The 19,192-nt window shown below is 44.8% G+C and overlaps 1 long non-coding RNA gene across 1 annotated transcript; it reads left to right on the forward strand.

The window, feature by feature from the left end:
- Positions 1 to 428: 428 nt before the first annotated feature.
- LOC146172296 (uncharacterized) lies at positions 429 to 17,758 on the forward strand. The gene is made up of 4 exons (XR_014702609.1): positions 429 to 674; positions 1,805 to 1,880; positions 13,139 to 13,249; positions 17,378 to 17,758. It is a non-coding gene; the product is annotated as an uncharacterized LOC146172296 (long non-coding RNA).
- Positions 17,759 to 19,192: the final 1,434 nt, after the last annotated feature.

Consider the following 19,192-nt stretch of genomic DNA (forward strand, 5'->3'; position numbering starts at 1 on the left):
CAAGATCACATAAGGAGAGAGAGCGAGCCGTCTCTGACGTGTGTGTGACTGGTGTACGTGCCGGTACCAGGGATTCAACCGTGGGAAGAACGGATGTGAAGGTGTGAAAAATGTGAATACCGAGAGAGTCAGTCGAAGCTGGACCGAGCGATAGAGCGGACACGCATCACAACAGCGGAGTTCGCACAGGCGCGTTCTTCTTTCGGACTGACATCCACCTAATTTCCTAATTCGACCTCAATAAATTAGTTCCCTTAATTTCTTTGAGTGTCTGCTAACACAATCGTCCTGGCTGCTGCTGCTGCTGTACGAAAAATACACGTTTCGTCTCGCGATAAACCGAAACCGAAAGCAAGGCTGCATCGCTGTATGTCTGCCGCCAGGTGGCCATCGGTATCGCCGTGGCCACGTTTTCCCACCATTTTGTTTTTCAGCGTGTGATATGGCGGCGGTGCGTTGTCCACGTCAACGGCATTTTCGGACATATTTTGCGACGTATTGAAGTGAACCGTAGTGTTTTTGTGTGCATATTTAACTGCAGATGCGAGTAGTTTCGTTCACTGTTCTCAGTGTGCCGTCTGACATACACTCGAAACAGAAGTGGCCCTCGAAGTTCCCTATGAAGCTTTGCGTTCTTTGTTGTCTTCACGACGATGCTCGACCTCCCTCTAAAGGTAAGCTATCTTATGTATTGGCATATGGTGGGTGCGAATTTTAGAACGCATGTTTTACAGAAAGTATGCCTGTCATACTGCTGAGCTCGACGTTCAGGAAATTGCAAGCGTTACAGACTTGTTCGGAGCTCTCCGCCGAGAGCGGTTGCAACACTAACAGGGAGGGGGGAGGGAGGGGGGTGCGCTGAACAGTAAACATAGAGAAATCATTCCATTTACACGAATATAACTGGAAGCCATGCATCCATGTTAGAGATTACTAGCGCATACTCTTTAGGACCTCTGCGTTCTGCCAGATTTAAAATTTGACAACTTTGAAAGGCAAGGAGAATGCATTTGGTCGATTTCCATCTCGCCCAGAGGTTCCTTCGCGCATGTCAATTTTTACTGTCATACGCGCTCATGGGCTGTATTTTAGCTCTATGTGATACACTGCGTAAGCACAACATTTGAGAAAAAATTTTCTCTATCTTCTGCACAGGCATTGGCCGCTGGTTTGTGCATCTGATTGCTTTGCATTTATTTCATTCTGTCTTCAGCTTAAGTGACAACTTATGCCGCACGTTCGGTCGAAAAGTGGTCGGCAAAGTATTAGTAGTAGTAGTGGTAGTAGTAGTAATACTAGCAGTAGTTGTAGTAGTAGTTGGCACAGCATGCCGAAAAGAGTACATAAAAATATTGATCATGGTAATTTGGGCTTCTAGTGATAGATGATTGATTGGCGTGTGATAGGTGATGAAGAGTTGATGCAATTATTTTAATTCATCATTGATGAATTAAAAAAATAAATTTAAAACAGAGGGTTTAAAGGCAAGAGAATGCTCAGACAGAACGCTTGATGTTGCTAATTAAGAAAATATAGTGTATAAATGACCAATTTGTTAATTGAAACAAAAAATGAAAATGCATTAAAAGTCAGACTGCTTAGAATGGAAAGCCAATGTTTTGTGGTGCTAAGTATAGGTGTATAAAAGAAAAAAAATGGGAAGTGAAAAATATTGTCCGTGTGTGAAAAACTGCTGCGTGATAACCTCTACAGAGCTTCTTTTATTTATTCTCACTTCTGCAACATTTTTGTTCTGGCCACATTGCTCAGTTGTATTTATGACGGCATTGCATTATGTCTGCAGGACATACCACATGGGAGCTCACAGCACTGAATTTGTGGCAACTGGAAAATATTCAGGAGCGGCATGTGAACCAATGGTGCGCGTCCTGGCTGCAGTACCTCTTTTTAAGTTGGATTATGTGTTCTCCATCCTACATAAATAATGCAATATGTATGTAAGCACTTCAGTAGAACATTTTGCTGTGTTAGTTGGTGCATGTTATGAAATAAAGAAGCGTCAACAATGAACAAATACAACTAAGTGTCACGGACAACTTGCACTGAACAAGGGTAGAGGGAGATGCCTAAGTTCGCAGGTCAACGTTTTGACCAGTTGGCTTGTCTTCATCTGGGCGGAGAAATCATCACTGGCAGAGGTTTAAATACGCTGAAGAAAAGCTGAGGAGGAGGAGGGTGCATGAGAAGAAAGTAGGTCAAGAACTGAAAGAAAAATAGAAAAAAAAGTTCTTCAGTATGGATTTTTCAGCCTGGAATCTGTTCCTGTGGCCTGAAAAAGAAATAAAAGTGGCAGCAGCAGGAAAAACTACAATGCTTAGTCAGCATAGTCCAGGGTTTCACGGACTATCGTCTGGCAAAAGGCGAACATTGCAGAAACAAACATACACTCGCCAAAATGTTCTAAAAAAAAAAGGAAACGACATTTCGGGGCCCGTGCGGGTCCCTTGATCACATGGAGCGCTGCGTGTAACTAGGGCAGCTTAAATGCGATAAAATTGGGTAGTGTCCGATTGTAGATCTCTGGACGATTTCCACGTGTTCTATTAAAAGCATAACACGAGGCATGCTCTTAGCAGGACACATGTAAATCTTCCAGAGATCTACAATCGGTCACTCTGCAATTTTAACCATATTTAAGCCGCTGTCGTTCCATGCAGCGCTTCATGTTAACAAGGGACCCGTACCAGCCCCGAAACATGGTTTTTCCTTCTTTTTTTTTTTTTCAGAAGATTGGAGCGAGTGTATGCTTGTTTCTGCAGTGATTAGTCGGCACCTTAAGCAGTTTTAGTGCAGACACACTTTTCTTGAAAAGCAACATGCATTCCAAAAGGTCCTGGTAACTGATTCTGTAGGGGAACAATTCTCAAAAGCTTTTCCTAAAGGGGGAGAAGGAAAAAGAAACAAAATATTAACAGGACAGTGAACGATACCTGCCACTGTGGTTCACTGTCCTGTTAATATTCTTTTTTTTATGTCCTTCTCCCCCATCTGGAGAATGCTTTTGAGAATTTTTTTTTGTGTGTTTGCAGTCGGTGGCCGAGCGGTTAAAGCGATGTACTAGATATCCATGCAGGGTGTTTTGCTGGGCTACTTGGTAGTTGTCAACATTATGATATCGCAGTGCTGGCTGGCAGATGAGAACAAAATCAAAAGCATATTTAAACCCTTGCCAGTGATGCCCGCTCTGCCCAGACGAAGGCAAGTCCACTTGTTGAAATGTTCGCTCAACCTGCGAACTAGGCTTCACCCTTCTACTCTTTTCCAGTGCTCTTTCATACAGTGTAGCAATCTTCTTCCTCTCATTCTACATGGACAACTTGTAGTGGAACTTGTATTCGTTCGTCATTGGCGCTTCGTTATTTCATAGCAATATGTATAACTATGTACTAAATACCTTATTCATTCTTGGTAGTTGGATTTCAGCCGAGACTTGTTTCAGACCACTTTGAATATTATGTTGAGCATCAGTGTTCCTTAAAACCCTGCATAAGGTGAATGAAAGGCAAAATGTGTGGAGAGGTTATCATTGATGTAAATGTCAGCAGACAGAAATGGAGCTTCTCATGGCTTCTTTATTCGTGTGTCATTATATTGGGAATTCTTTAGCACTCTCATAATAACCTTTTACTAATGAGTGGCTACGGCTGTTGCAAAAGCTGATTGGTATTGAAATCGTGCTAAAACAAAACGCTAACGCACTATATGCTGACTCTGAGGCCTGTATTTGAAACCAAAAATATTGTGAGATATTCAAGGGCCTCAATATGACCAAATTAATTCAGGTTCAATCGTTTACATATTTCATTCAAAAAGGCCAAATGCTGAGGCAAGTATAAAGTCCTAATTTATCAGAGGTGAGAGTTGGAAAAAAAAAAACAACCCTTACTGCAACTATAGATGAAGCCACAGCTGGACTCAATTGCTGTATGAAGCTGCTATAACATTCCTAGCGAGCTAATTTGTGTGGCACCAAGAGTCTGCATACTAATATGGCCTGAATATCAGTATTCTATCATTAAAATAGATCAGAACAAAATGAAGGCAATAAGCTACATAAAGTCAAAGGATCATGTAATGCCATTAAGGCTATGCGCAAAAAAGACAACACAAAAAACAGAGGCAACGACAGGACGAGCGCAAACTAACTGAGTTGTTAGTTTGCGCTCGTCCTGTCGTTGCCTCTGTTTTTTGTGTTGTCTTTTTTGCGCATAGCCTTAATGGCATTACATGATTCAAGCCAACTAGCCCGACAACAACTCTTGTTGAAAGTCAAAGGAGACTGAAGAAGGATTGAGGGGCAGCCGCAGTCTGCCAGTGGATGTTTTAAGTGAACTTGTCAATGTCTGGGCAGTGGTGTAGTTTCTGTTTTTGCTTCCCAAGGACTAAGGCGACTAGGGAAGGAACAAAAAGGTGCTGCCTTGGAGATGGCCTTATATTAACTTGGAACTTGTGATCCCATAACCTGAAGAAAATAAAATTTTGCCGCAGCAGTTAAAGAGCAGTGCATTGTACACAATGAATAGGCACAAGAAGAAGGTTGGATGTTTGCATGTGTTTGTAGGAGAAAATTGATTTTGTAGGGGAATTGCCATGGGCCAACTTAGCTGCGAATAGCAGTAGGTACTGTGAGAAACAGATCGCACAGAAGGCAGGGAAGAAAAAGATGGAGGTTCTAGGAAGGCATTGCTGACGAGTCTGGAGGGTGACATTAAGAAAGGAATAAATAAGACAGAAAGGAGATATTTGAACAGAATGAATTATGTTACGCCGCACATGCAAAGGATGAAATGCCAAAAGAAAAGAGACAAATGCAAGACAAAGTGAGAAGCACCAACAAAAGTTTCAAAAAGCAATGCAGCTCATACTGTAGAGGGGGGAACAGCTTTGAAAAAACAGTTGATGAATAGAATAGATGAATAGAAGATCGTTTGTAGCGCAGGTCATCCTTTAACGCATAAAAAATTGCATATTGACATATTAACATTGTTTACAGGGAAACTTGGTAGACTTAGTAGTTTCTGAACAATATTCCCCTCTGGATACCTTCACCACAACTGCAAGGTATGAAAAAAACAATATATGTATCGTGTGGCTTGGTAATACACCTTTCCTCTCATGCACACACATACTGGGTTTCCTGAGGAATGTATTTCATTAATCTTAGTTGCCATTTTTCTTGTGATATTTGGCAATTGCAGCATCCATAGCAGTGTTAAGACTGCCATTCAGTGGAAAACATAAAGGCATGCTGAAAAAACTTGGATTGCTCAAAATGTGTGGCAGCCACTTAGCAGCGGATGCAAAAGAGCAAGGTGTCTATGTGTTTGCAATGTCAGTGCGCGTTGTCGTGACGCTGGGGCTACGTCGACCCGGCCTTCACTTGGTAGCGTGCAGAGACTCGGGGTTGAAGAAGGACTGAATCTTCGAAGTTGGTAAAATATGTACAAGCAGGTTTAATGGCACTTTGAGAAACTTATTTACAATATTTACACGAAAAAGAAGGGTACATCAGCAAAATGGCAAGCGTTAAGAGTTCATAGCGAGAAGCGACTGGATGAGCCGTTTACCCAGGGCCCAGAGCGACATTTCGTGCTCTGCAGCGTCCTTAAAAACCCCCTATGTCCAGCCCCTCTCTGAAGATGCTGACCAACCAAATCCAGGGCACGCCCCTCAGGTATCGGCATCCAATCGAACACATCACTGCACTGATGGTCTGAAGCACTGACTGGTCCGGCATTCATTCGTTGGGCGTGATCACTTGTTGGCGGGAAAAGCTTGGGAACGGCGAGGAGAGGAGGTACATTTCTATTCTTCAGCAAAGAAACCACAGGCTGGTTCTGGGGGTTTTACTTCTCAGAAACCCGAGTGCACGTGGCGCCGCATAGGGCTCCCAACATGGTCCCTTTTCGACAATTGCAAATCTTTCCTGCATTCCCGGGAAATCACTTAATGGCCGTATGAGTCATGCTCTTCTCTTGTCCTGCACGTCAGCGGACATGTCACTCTGTCGTCTCCTTTGGATAGGAGGCATTCATCACTGGAGGATAGCACTTCTCGACTGGAAGGGTGAACAAAAGAAAGCACTTCCTGCTATTTCCCGCAGGGGGACGTTTCTTTGTGTTTTTCCAGACGTTCTCTTGACAGGGCCAATTTGGCATTTGCAGGTTGTCCACAAAGCAAAACATGCTTACAAAACAGGATTCCTGGAAACAGGCTCACTTAGAGCCAATGGACCATCACCACATATTCACAAAACTTTTCCATGCCCACAGGCGAACAATAGAGCGCGCAAATGCGGATGCTTGGTCGTAACAGCCTCCTCCCCCGCCAGAAGAGACTCGGAGGGCAGCAGCCGCAGCTGCTGCATGAAGAGACGACTTAATGGCCTGCACGTGAACGCTTGAAGCTCGCTGTTGCTTGTCGCGTTGTCTTGATTGTTGTAGGCCAAATTGCTTGAGCTATCTGAAACTCAACCACATGTCGAAGCAAGCACTCGGCTCCCGTCTGAAGAGACCAGGTCAAAAGAAAACTGCCATTGTTGTTCGAGAAAAGCCCACTCTCAAGACGTTCAGGACCCACGTATGCCTCGAAAACCAAACGTGCTGCTTTACATAGTCATCTATATTCAAGCGCTCGAAAAAAAAAAAAACCTGATTATCAATTTGGATACATGGTGAGGAACATCTCGGACCGCTTAGAAAGAGCGGCTAAGCGCGTCCGCATTCCCATTTAACTTCCCCTTTTTGTATCTTATTTCAAAATTGTACTGCTGTAAAATCAAGCTCCACCTAAGAAGGCGACTGTTCTTCGATGTCGCAGTTTGCAGCCAAGCCAGGGGACAATGGTCCGTCTCTACGGTGAATTTGGCCCCTCCAAGATAGCACTGCAATTTTTGAATGGCCCATACAATGCAAGCGCATTCCTTCTCTGACGCGCAATAAGCCCTCTCTCTAGAACTCAGTTTTCTGCTCAAGTAGAGCACGGGGTGCTCATTACCGTCGTCATCTCTCTGGCAGAGAACAGCACCTAACCCTCGATCACTGGCATCACACTGGACCGTGAATTCTCGGTCATAGTCTGGAGCTCGCAATACCGGACGGCTAATCAGCACAGCCTTCAGGTTTACGAAGGAGGCTTCCTTTTGTTCGTCCCAGACTACATTTGTCGGTTCTGTCTTGCGGAGAGCGTCGGTCAGAGGGCTAGCCAAAGCTGAATAGTTAGGGATGTAGTGATTGTAGTACCCAGTCAGACCCAGGAATGCTCGAATTTCCGTCTTCGTGCTCGGCCGCGGGTAGTCTGCTACCGCAGAAATCTTAATCTCGCTGGGTTTCCTGAAACCTTGACCTACATTGTGACCCAAGTAGTCCACGGTCGCCCTTGCCAGGCAACATTTCTCGGCCTTTACGGTTAGTCCAGCTTGACGCAAAAGGCTCAGTACAGCTCTTAGATGTACCATATGGTCCGCCCATGAGTCGGAAAAAACCGCAATGTCGTCTAAATAAGGCACCGCGAATGTTTCACACCCCTTTAAAACCCTATCCATGAGTCGGGAAAAACAAAATGGAGCATTTTTGAGCCCGAAACTCATCATTGTTGGCTGGTAGCTGCCCGTCGGAGTGACGAAAGCCGCGTATCTGCTGGCGCGTTCAGTGAGCGGTACTTGCCAGTATCCTCGAGTAAGGTCCAGCGTAGTCACATATGCCGCTCTACTGACCTGTTCTACTCTCTCCTCAATATTCGGAATAGGATACACTTGATCCCTGGTGAGAGAATTTAGCTTTCGGTAGTCTACCACAGGCCTAGGGTCTTTACCTGGAGCTTCTACTAAGATCATAGGCGAAGCATAATCGCTTTCCGAGGGTTTTATTACTCCCAATTCCAGCATGCGAGTTACTTCCCTATCCAGAATTTCTCTTTGCCTTGGAGAAAATCGGTAGCACCTTGATCGCACTGGCACGTCTGAAGTCAGCTCAATATCGTGCTCAGTCAAATCAGTTCTGCCTGGCCTGTCCACGAAGCAGGCCTCAAACTCTGTTATTATCTCGCCCAGATCGGACAGCTGGGATTTCTTTAGTTCTCCTCTCTGCTCCGTCTTTTTGAGAAGCTCCTGAGCGTTGCTTCCTTTTCCGCTGAGGCAAATCAAGTTGTCTCCCATCTCCTCGGGAAGGTTTAACGTTAGATTTACCACGGCTTCCCTCTGCACATAAGGCTTCATAAGATTGCAATGATAAATGCGCACTTCTTTACGCCTACCGGGAATTTTCACTGCGTAGTTAGTGTTAGAAAGCTTTGCAACGACTTCAGCCGGTCCTTCCCACTGTACTTCGAGCTTATTCTGCCTTGAACTTCTCAGCAACATCACCTGGTCCCCGATACAAAACGTCCTTTGACGGGCTGACTTATCATAGTACACCTTGGAACGAGCCTGGGCTGACTTCATGCTGGCCTCAACGAGTTCCTTAGTGTTATGTAAGCGATTCAAGAGGTTCAGAATGAATTCTACTACTGTTGGGTCTTCTCCGCGCCCCTCCCAGGCTTCGCGCACCATTCGCAAAGGTGAGCGCAGTGACCTTCCGTACACCAACTCGGCTGGGCTAAATCCAGTGGATTCGTGCGGCACTGACCGCAAAGCGAAAAGCGCTGCAGGCAGGCAGGTATCCCATTCGCGCTTGTTTTCATAGCACAGTCCCCTCAGGACTCGTTTGAGAACAGAGTGCCATCTTTCTACGCTGTTGCTCTGCGGATGATGGATCGAGCTATGCACTACCTTAATGCCGCATCGCTCGAGAAATGAGGTGGTGAGGACACTCGTGAAAACGCTACCCTGATCACTTTGGACCTCGGAAGGGAATCCAACTCGTGCAAACACTGACAGCAGCGAATCCACTACACTCTCGGACGTCACCTCGCGCAGCGGAACAGCCTCTGGAAACTTTGTGGCTGGGCATAACATAGTGAGGATATAACGGTACCCTGACTCGGTCACAGGAAGTGGCCCAACTATATCTATTACTAACCGGTGAAACGGCTCGGTAATGATTGGTACTAACACCATCGGAGCTTTCCACTTATCTTGCGCCTTTCCCACCCGCTGGCACGTGTCGCATGACCGTACAAAATTTTCCGTGTCCTTAAAACATCCAGGCCAATAGTATTCTTGCAACAGCCTCTGCTTTGTTTTCTTTATTCCAAGGTGACATGACCACGAGCTGCCATGGGAAAGTCGCAGTAAGTCTCCGCGGTACTTTTGGGGAACGACTAATTGGTCCCGCTCTACTCCGCGCTTATCCTTGAATAAGCGATACAGCACTCCCTTTCTCATCTCGAAAGAAATATTGTTTGCTGTCTTAGTGGCGCGGTGGCGCTCCCTTATCTCCTGTATATTGGGATCATTGGCTTGCTCTATAGCTAAGTCCTCTCGGGTTCCACTTAAAAGTCTCGTGAGATTACTAGACACTGGCGGCAAGAGGTTACTCTCAAGAACGTCCTCATTCCGCGTCTCATCAAGCTCACTTTCAAGTTGACTTATCTGAGATGCCTCGCTCTCAAAGTTTTCTGACCTGCTATCTTCCGCATTTACCATTGTTTTAACTGCCGTTTCCTCCGCTGTGGATTTTTCTGGAATGAGCAGTGTAGCTAGTTCTCGCGCCTTTGAACGTGTTAAGGCTTGCACAACTCTGTCTCCGAAAAGGATGCCCCTCTTTCGCAGCAGCATGTCCGATTTGTTGGAGAACAAATACGGATAGCACTTAGGAAGCTTTCCTGAAACGGCAGCCTCGGTTGTTAATTCGCCGAAAGGGCCCTCGATGACCACGTTCGCGATCGGCAAGCACACACTCTGTTCCTCAACTACCTGTCGGATCCATGCACACTGTCCTGTATAGTCGGAAGGCGATACATACGCCGGATGGACAACATCCATCGTTGCGGCCGAATCGCGCAGTACCTTGCAAGGCTTCCCGTTGACTACTAGGTCATGCAGGTAGGGTTCTAAAAGCTGCATATTTTCATCGCAGTCCCTGACATACGAGAAAGCAATCTTTTCTTTCCGGCAGTTGACGGCAATGTGACCCTGCTCATTACACCTAAAGCATGTGAGCGGCTTCCTAGCCTCAAGCTTATTCTTTGTGTTCTGCACGTTGGTCACTTCCCCACTTTTCTCACTGCCGTCCTTTCTAGGGAATTTGCCTGAAGAAACCTTCATTTCTTCGTTTCCAACTCTAGCAAAGTGCCTTTCCTGACGGTTTTTCATACTGAACTTGGGATTGCGGGGCCTATCCACTGCTGGGTTGCTGAATTGTCGGCGCGAAGCATACTCCTCAATAAGTTCGGCAGCTTCAGTTGCCGACTTAATTTCGCCTCGGTCCTGTAACCAATTTCTTTCTTTTTCTGGGAGGCAGTTATAAAACTGCTCCAAAAGAATTTGCTCGACTACAGCGTCCCTATCACTGTAGGAATCTGTGCTCTTTAGCCACTCGCCCAAATTAACTCTTAAATTGTACAGGAATTCAGGGTAACTCTCGTCCCTGGACTTAGTAGCTTTCCGAAAACGTTGTCTGAACGCCTCGGCGCTAAGCCTATACTTTCTCAGAAGGCAAGCTTTGACCTTCTCGTAGTTGTCCGCGTCCTCCTTGCTTAGCCGCGCGACAACCTCCGCTGCCTCGCAGGGCAGAACCGTCAATAATCTCTGAGACCAAGTGTCTCGCTGGAAGGACAGTTTTTCGCAGGTTCGCTCAAAGTTAGCCAGATACAGACCGATATCCCCTGATATCACATATGGCTGCATGTACTTTGACATCTTGAAATCTGCCTCCTTGTTGAGAAGAGGTACCGCTAGCTGGGGACAATTGCCCGACCTCTTGCTCAACTCTAGTTCTAATTTCCGGAGCTCAATTTCTTGGTCCAGCTTTTTTGCTTCTCTTTCACGCTTCTTTTCCTCTTTTTCCCACTCACGTTCGCGCTCCCTTTCCTCTTTTTCCCTCTCAAGTTCACGCTCACGCCTCTTTTCCTCTTTTTCCCGCTCTTTCTGCTCTTTTTCCCGCTCCTTTTCCTCTTTTTCCCGCTCTTTCTGCTGTCTGAGCTGTTCCTTTTTTTGACCGATGAGGTTCCATGCTTCACTGAGCTCCTCATCATCGGCTCCCAAATCTGTGATTGCCTTTATAATCAAAGGTTTTCGTGCCAAACCACTTGTATCAATTCCCAATTCCTCACACAATTGCAACAGTTCCGGTTTCTGCAGCTTTTGTAGGTCCATGATCGCTCCGAGTGTCGGCTACTTCCAAAACAACAGTGCAAACTACCAAACCTAAAGGCGTTTCCACACTCTCTTTACCAGTTCTAAAATCTAACCCTGTTCTAGAACCTGGTCCACATCAGAAGAAAAGCCAAGCACTCACCCACACATGCGATCGATGTTCCGAGCTGCCCTCTTGTTGGCCGATTGTTGCTCCTGCTTGTTGCTTGAGATGCCACCTCCGATCACAAGGTGTTGTGGCTTGTAGCTTCAGATCCACCTCCAATCACCAGATGTTGTGGCTTGTAGATTCAGATCCCAACGCTGGGCACCAGTCGTTGTGCTTGTAGATTCAGATCCCACCGCTGATCACCAGTTGTCGTGACGCTGGGGCTACGTCGACCCGGCCTTCACTTGGTAGCGTGCAGAGACTCGGGGTTGAAGAAGGACTGAATCTTCGAAGTTGGTAAAATATGTACAAGCAGGTTTAATGGCACTTTGAGAAACTTATTTACAATATTTACACGAAAAAGAAGGGTACATCAGCAAAATGGCAAGCGTTAAGAGTTCATAGCGAGAAGCGACTGGATGAGCCGTTTACCCAGGGCCCAGAGCGACATTTCGTGCTCTGCAGCGTCCTTAAAAACCCCCTATGTCCAGCCCCTCTCTGAAGATGCTGACCAACCAAATCCAGGGCACGCCCCTCAGGTATCGGCATCCAATCGAACACATCACTGCACTGATGGTCTGAAGCACTGACTGGTCCGGCATTCATTCGTTGGGCGTGATCACTTGTTGGCGGGAAAAGCTTGGGAACGGCGAGGAGAGGAGGTACATTTCTATTCTTCAGCAAAGAAACCACAGGCTGGTTCTGGGGGTTTTACTTCTCAGAAACCCGAGTGCACGTGGCGCCGCATAGGGCTCCCAACATGGTCCCTTTTCGACAATTGCAAATCTTTCCTGCATTCCCGGGAAATCACTTAATGGCCGTATGAGTCATGCTCTTCTCTTGTCCTGCACGTCAGCGGACATGTCACTCTGTCGTCTCCTTTGGATAGGAGGCATTCATCACTGGAGGATAGCACTTCTCGACTGGAAGGGTGAACAAAAGAAAGCACTTCCTGCTATTTCCCGCAGGGGGACGTTTCTTTGTGTTTTTCCAGACGTTCTCTTGACAGGGCCAATTTGGCATTTGCAGGTTGTCCACAAAGCAAAACATGCTTACAAAACAGGATTCCTGGAAACAGGCTCACTTAGAGCCAATGGACCATCACCACATATTCACAAAACTTTTCCATGCCCACAGGCGAACAATAGAGCGCGCAAATGCGGATGCTTGGTCGTAACAGCGTTAACTATAAGTGGTTAGAATTTTGAGAGCCCTCCACTATGGTGTGTCTCATAGCCTGAGTCGCTTTGGGGTATTAAATGCCCTAAACCATAAAGAAAAAAATGTTTGACATCAGTGTGAAGTGGCTGAACTGAAAATCATTATACCATTCATAAACTCTGACTACAAGGCCACTTCTTGCCTGGAACATCATTACGACTTGTAAGTGTATAAAATTAATGCAAAGCGATTCGGGAGAAATGGCAGTCTAGATCACGCCGTGCACTGATGCAGTGAGGTTTCATTGCCACTGCACTATCATGCTTTACTCATGAAGTGCTCCCTTGGCAAGGGTTTACTTAACAATTTGATATTATTCAGAGAAATATAGGAGCAGATGCCTACTGCGGTCCTAGTTTCTAACATATGGCTGTGATTTGGGGCACTTCCTGAGTGGATATTGTAATCATGCAAGTCTGCTGCTGCATGCAGTAACTGTTGCAAGTTAACATCTCTCCTTGGTTTTGCCTTTTTTTATACTGGTCTCTTTGCAGTTCCTGCATGACTCAACCTTATTGAGAACGATGGGCTTATGGCAGTGCAGCAGGGACATGAAAGTGGTTCTCCAGGCTGATGCATTGGTATCGTCCCAAGGCACAAGAAATGTGAGTAGTTGCAACATTGAATAAATTGCAAGATTGAGTCATGCACTTCACATTGTTCATAGAAGTAGCAATAGTGGACCGAGCAAGACTGGGCTCATAGGCAGCAAGTGGGAGTGAAAGGTGCTTTATGAGAATGATGAGTGTGAATAAAAGCTTATATTGCCCATAGTTGTTTTAGGCATTGGATTTATGATAACTGAGCTGATATTGGATATGTCTAACCTATTCGAGCATATCCGATTGGGGATGGGGAACATCCAGAATTTGGCCCCCTGGACCCCCAAATTTCTCTTCATCAGTTGCGACCAAAGTCGATTTTGATATTCAGCTTTAACCGAAGATGACAACTTTTGTGTATAAATGATGAGTACTACCTTCAGTGCTATCACTACTGGGTGCAAGGTAGAAGTAGGCGGTAGGATAGAGAAGATACCGGTAAGCTGTATAATGACACTAAATATTTGACTAAGAAATGCCAAAGTATAAAAGCTTCCAAACCAATCGACAATAAAACTGGCAGAGCTATCAAAGGTAATCAACACGTACAAAGTGTCTGACGTAAGGAAGTATTACATGAAGAAAATTGAGCGTGTTCTAAAGAACGGGCAGCCCTAAAACGGTGAATCTATGTATCATCCGAAGTAGTCAGGACAGCAAGATTGGCTGTTGTAAAAATCAATCAGACGTTCCACCAGTGACGAAGAACGAGATTGAGAAAGCTTTAGAAACTATGAAAAGGGGGAAAGGAGCTGGGAAGGATCAGGTAACCACGAATTTGTTATAGACTGGAGGGATACCATGCTAGGAAAGCTAGCCATCCTTTAAGTGTAAGGCCTGGAGTCATCAACAGAACTGGAATCATGGAAGATTGTTAACACTATCTTAATTCATAAAAAGGGGAAGTCAAGGACTTGAAAATTATAGACCAATCAGCTTACTATCTGTTAACTATAAGGTTTTACTAAGGCAATAGCTAACAAAATTAGGTCAACCTTAGACATTTGTCAAGCAAAAGATCAAGCAGGTTTTCGGAAAGGGTGCTACACTCTACTATCGATCATATCCATACGATAGCAAAACATACATTTCAGTTAGTTGGTACATCTTCGAAAACTTTACCAGTGCTGCGATAGGGGACAGAGAGCACGAACGACAAACGCTACTAAGTGAAGATTATTTGAAAAATACACAGCTATTATACCGACAAGACAACCAAAAGTGCCCCCCCCCCACCCCCCAAAAAAAATATTAGGAGTCCAGATAAGAACTTTTAGTCGTGTATATTTACTTAAAGGATGGTTATGTACGTTTTGCCGTTCTTGTACACCTAATAGGCGTCATGCAATTCCCATGTCAGTTGATCTTGACGTCTGAATAACTTTTGCTCTGTAAAAAAAGGGGAGTGCATGCTTTTTTATTTGACACATTAGGCACACTTGGTTTGTTCAGGTGAGTTTCAGTAATGTAGGGCTAAATTTGACGAAGGAGCACTATTCAAAGGCGTTTTTATGTTGGCGTAAGTGCGTGTTCATGAATTTGCCGGTTTGGCCTATATAGTTCTTGCCAAACCTAAAAGGTATGTCATTGACCACTCCCTCTTCATACGGCACAAACTGCAACTCATGTTCCACTTTGCAGGCATTTTTCCTTTTGCTTCATTTTTGTTTTCATTCTCTGGCTCTTCAGTCAACAACAGCACAAATTCTTGCTAGCTTATTAGGAGCTGGAAACAGCAATATAATACCAACTTGTTTACGCCTATGGGATAACTGATGGATGTATATATCACTGCATACTTCTTTTTCTTTTTGCTGGAAGGCCCCTGTGGATCATGTTTACCAAACGACTATCTTTTTCAGGATTTTATTGCAAGCGTTTCAAGTGATTCGGAAAGCCGGCTAACCTGAGCCTATGGACCTGCTGCTTGAAACTTACATGATTTATTAATCGCTGATCCTAAGCATGCCACTGCTATGCCGCACTTAACTATCTTCAAATGTCCTGAATAATAAATAAGTAAAGGCTTTTCTGACCACTGTAGAAAGGAACAAGAAACATGATCTTCGTTCCCTTCCATTCAAACATTCAGGAATTGGGGCTAATTTCTGGTATTTTGACTTTTTTCCAAATTTTGATGTTTACTTTCCAAGTACGAAATGAAATCAGCTCCAATCTTGGCTGTTGGAAAAGAAGGAAGATCAAATTTGTTGGTTCTTTCTACATATGTCTGAAAAGCCTTTACTTAGTTATCATTCAGAGCATTCGAAGATAGTTAAGTGCGGCATAGCAGTGCCATGCTTATCAGCGATTACTAAATCATGCACCCACGATATAAACAGAAGTTTCAAGCCGCAGGTCCAAAGGCAAAAGTTAGCCTGCTTCCCAGAAGACGTGATAACACTTGCTTGCAATAAAATCTTGAAAAAGATTGTCGTTTGGTAAACATGATCCACAGGGGCCTTCCAGTAGAGATAAAAAGAGGTATGCAGTGATACCATACATCCATCATTTATCCCATAGGCTTAAACAAGTTGGCACTAGATATGTGGTTGAGGTATTATTTTCGGCTCCTAATAAGATAGGAAAATATCGTGCTTTTTTTTTTACAGAAGAGCCAGCGAATGAAAACAAAAAAGAACCAAAAAAAGCCGGCCAAGTGGAATATGAGTGGCATTTTGTGCCATGTGAAGAGGGCGTGGTCTATGACATACTTTTAAATGCGGCAAGAACTATAATATGGGCCAGACCGAGAAATTCATTAAAACGCAAAACGTCTTTGAATGGTGCTCCTTCACCAAATTTAGCCCTACATTACTGAGACTCACCTGAACAAGCCAAGTGTGTCTAATGTGTCAAAAAAAGCATGTGCTCCTCTTTTTAACCGGGCAAAAGTTATATTCAGACATCAAGATGAATTGACATTGTATGAAGCCTATTGCCAAGAACAGCAACATGTGCATAAACATCTGTTCAGTAAATACACATGAATGAAATTTCGTATTTGGATATCTAACTAATGTCTGTTCTTTTTTTTTCTTTCTTTTTACGGGGTAAAGAGCAAGCGCTTGCACTTTTGGTTGTCTTTCGCGAGTATATTGTGTATTTTTCACATAAACTGCAGTTGTTAGTAGTGCTTCTCCTTCCTTCGCATCTTTGTCCCCTGTCACAGCACTGGTGTTAGAATACAATAGCTGATAGAAAAATGCTCGGTATACAACCAGACCTTACACATATCATGCTTTGATAGAGAAAAAGCATTTGACCCAATAGAAACCTCTGCAATCGTGCAGGCATTGCTCACTGCAGAATCTGGGTGTAGACAAACCGTATGTGAAAGTACTGAAATATATCTGTAGTGGCTGTATAGCAACCATTATTCTGCATGAAAGAGGTAGCAAAATTGCAATACAAAAGAGGTGTTAGGGAGGAGACACGACTTCCTTAGTACTATTCACAGCTTGCTTCGAGGAAGTATTCAGACTTGTAATGGGAGCATTCAGGGATAACAGTTGATGGGAACTACCGAAGTGATCTACAATTCGCTGATGACGTTGCCTTGTTAAGTAATTCAGGAGATGAACTACAAAAGATGTTTGGTGACCTAGGCAGGGAAAGCAGAAAGAAAAGTAGGCCTGAAAATCAATATGCAGTGGACTAAAGTAATGTTTAGCAACCTCGAGAAGGAACAGCAGTTTACAATGGGCAATGAAGCACTGGAAATGGTAGGCAAATATGTCTACTTAGGACAGGTAATAACAGCAGATCCGGACCATGAAAGGGAATTAGCTAGGAGAATAAGACTGTAATGGAGCGTATTTGGCAAGTACTAGCAGATTTGACTAGCAGCTTACCGGTGAGTCAGAAAAATAGCTAAAGTTAATGACATAGGGGCTTATAGACTGGTATTTAAAAAGAAAAACCTTAGACTTAGACAGTTTTTTGGTATAAAATTTGAAGATGGGCTGCTTTGTTGTGCCTTGCAGGTTCTAAAGTGTGAAATATTTTATCAAACTGCAGTAACAGCTTTTGCTGATACAAATTTGTAAGCCAGTAGATGGTAACAATGCTGTCATTTGTAGAAATAGCGAACATTTTGACTTCTGTTCTTCCTTTTTGTTTCTTATTCAGGACAAAGAGAAGCTATATACACCATGCATCGGATTCACCAGCATCATCCTCGCAGAGGCACAAGAGATTTTTTTTTTAATTTAGTACTCAGAGTTCCAGACATCATAGAAGGCGCTATAGCATGAATGGCAGCACACTGGCTTTTTGTATACTTGATCAGGTATTTTTAGGTGTTTATATAACAAAGGCGTGATGCACATCATTCAGCGCTTCATAGCAGCACATCAAATTGCTTTTGCCTAAAGACCAGGCCATGGTAAATTACATTGTTCTTGCCATTGAGAATCTGCTCTTCTAGCCTTGAAGCCAAAGTCATATTTTTGATAGCATGTATCTGTCTGTCATGTCCCCTGAATGGTTTCAATAAATGGTTTTCCAAGAGTACAGTTTCATGTGTGTTCATTCTCGTTGAATGTTTGACATGTTTTAAACATTCTGAAACCAAGGGAAAGCAGCTGTGTTGTCTGCAGCACATACTGGATATTTTGGAAAGTGCAAAGCCTTGATCATTTCACTGAGCATTGCTTGGCCACGCAGTACGTAGTAAAGAAATTATCAAAACGAAAAGGACGGTATAAAAGTGCAAAATTAAAAAAAGAGTGTGAAGGCAAAAAATGTTTTTTACACCCATTGTGAAAGGGTGCAACTGGCATAAAACACCTTGCTGTTAGGTTTGGGTTCGCGAGGGCCTGGGTAGCGTACCGCTGCCAGCAGTTATTACGTGCGGCGCGCGGCCCCTCGGTAGCGTTGGCCTGGCGGCTCCGTGGACGGCATCAAAGGTGCCAGCAAAGACGAGGCGTCTTTTAACGAAACAACCTTTACTGCAACATCATGAAGAAACGGGCAGTGAAGCTGACCCGGAGGACACTCTCACACAGCTGGTGTCTAGCGTCGTGCCAACGGCGCGTCAAAGTAGTCTCTCTCTCAGCGGAGTCGGCCGCTGCTTTTTAAAGTTTTTCCAGTTCACAGGGAAAGGGTAAACCCTCACAGGAAAGGGAGAGCCAAACATGTTGGTTCACGACGAATGACTCAATCGCAGATGGTCCGACCTCATCTCCTCCACCTCCTGCAGACGGGCGAGGGCGGCGCCCTCTCTCAAGAGCTCCAGGCTTGGCCGGCGTTTGCCCACACACACGCACCCACACACTTGGCGCGTGGCAGGATCACGTTGAGACTTGTCGGCGGGAGGAAGCGTTGCGCGGCCGATGAACGGCGTCGAAATGGCCGATTCGCTTGCGGTTCTGCCTGTTGCTGTGCGGTGGCCGCGTCAGCTGTCCCACTTTTCGGTGGAGAAACGTAACAGACTGCCCCGCCGGGGAAGGGAGATCCCGAAGGGCAGGGGACTGCATCCGCTGTCCGGAGGGATCGGGATGTTGCTGCTGGCCGGGGTCGTCCGACTCAGCTTCTCTTGAGCTCAAACAGCCTGAAGAATTCCTTGGCAAGTCCGGGTTTCCAAGGCACTCTGCAACTTGTCTTCAGGAGAGATTTCTGACAACCCACAACGTCACAACCACGCTAAAAACTCAACTGTTCAGCCAGCAAGCACGGCACAAACTTCGCTAAGTTTTGCCAGACTATTTCCCTCTTATGCCCCCATCAATATTAAAGGGCAGCTCAGCAGCACTTGGAACGCGTCCACAAATTTGAAAATCGCATTTTCAAAACAGCACTTCAAACAAAAATAATGCAATGCAATCTGTTCAAAATCCTATGTCAGGAAGAAAAACACCAACTAGTGAATAAAGGCTTCTTCTCACGTTATGGGCTTCGACTTAAGCCATCGGCATTACTGTTGAGATCACCTTTTTCACTAAA

Source organism: Amblyomma maculatum, unplaced genomic scaffold (assembly GCF_055883805.1).
Source record: "Amblyomma maculatum isolate TAMU_Amacu unplaced genomic scaffold, ASM5588380v1 scaffold_13, whole genome shotgun sequence".
NCBI classification, from domain to species: domain Eukaryota; kingdom Metazoa; phylum Arthropoda; class Arachnida; order Ixodida; family Ixodidae; genus Amblyomma; species Amblyomma maculatum.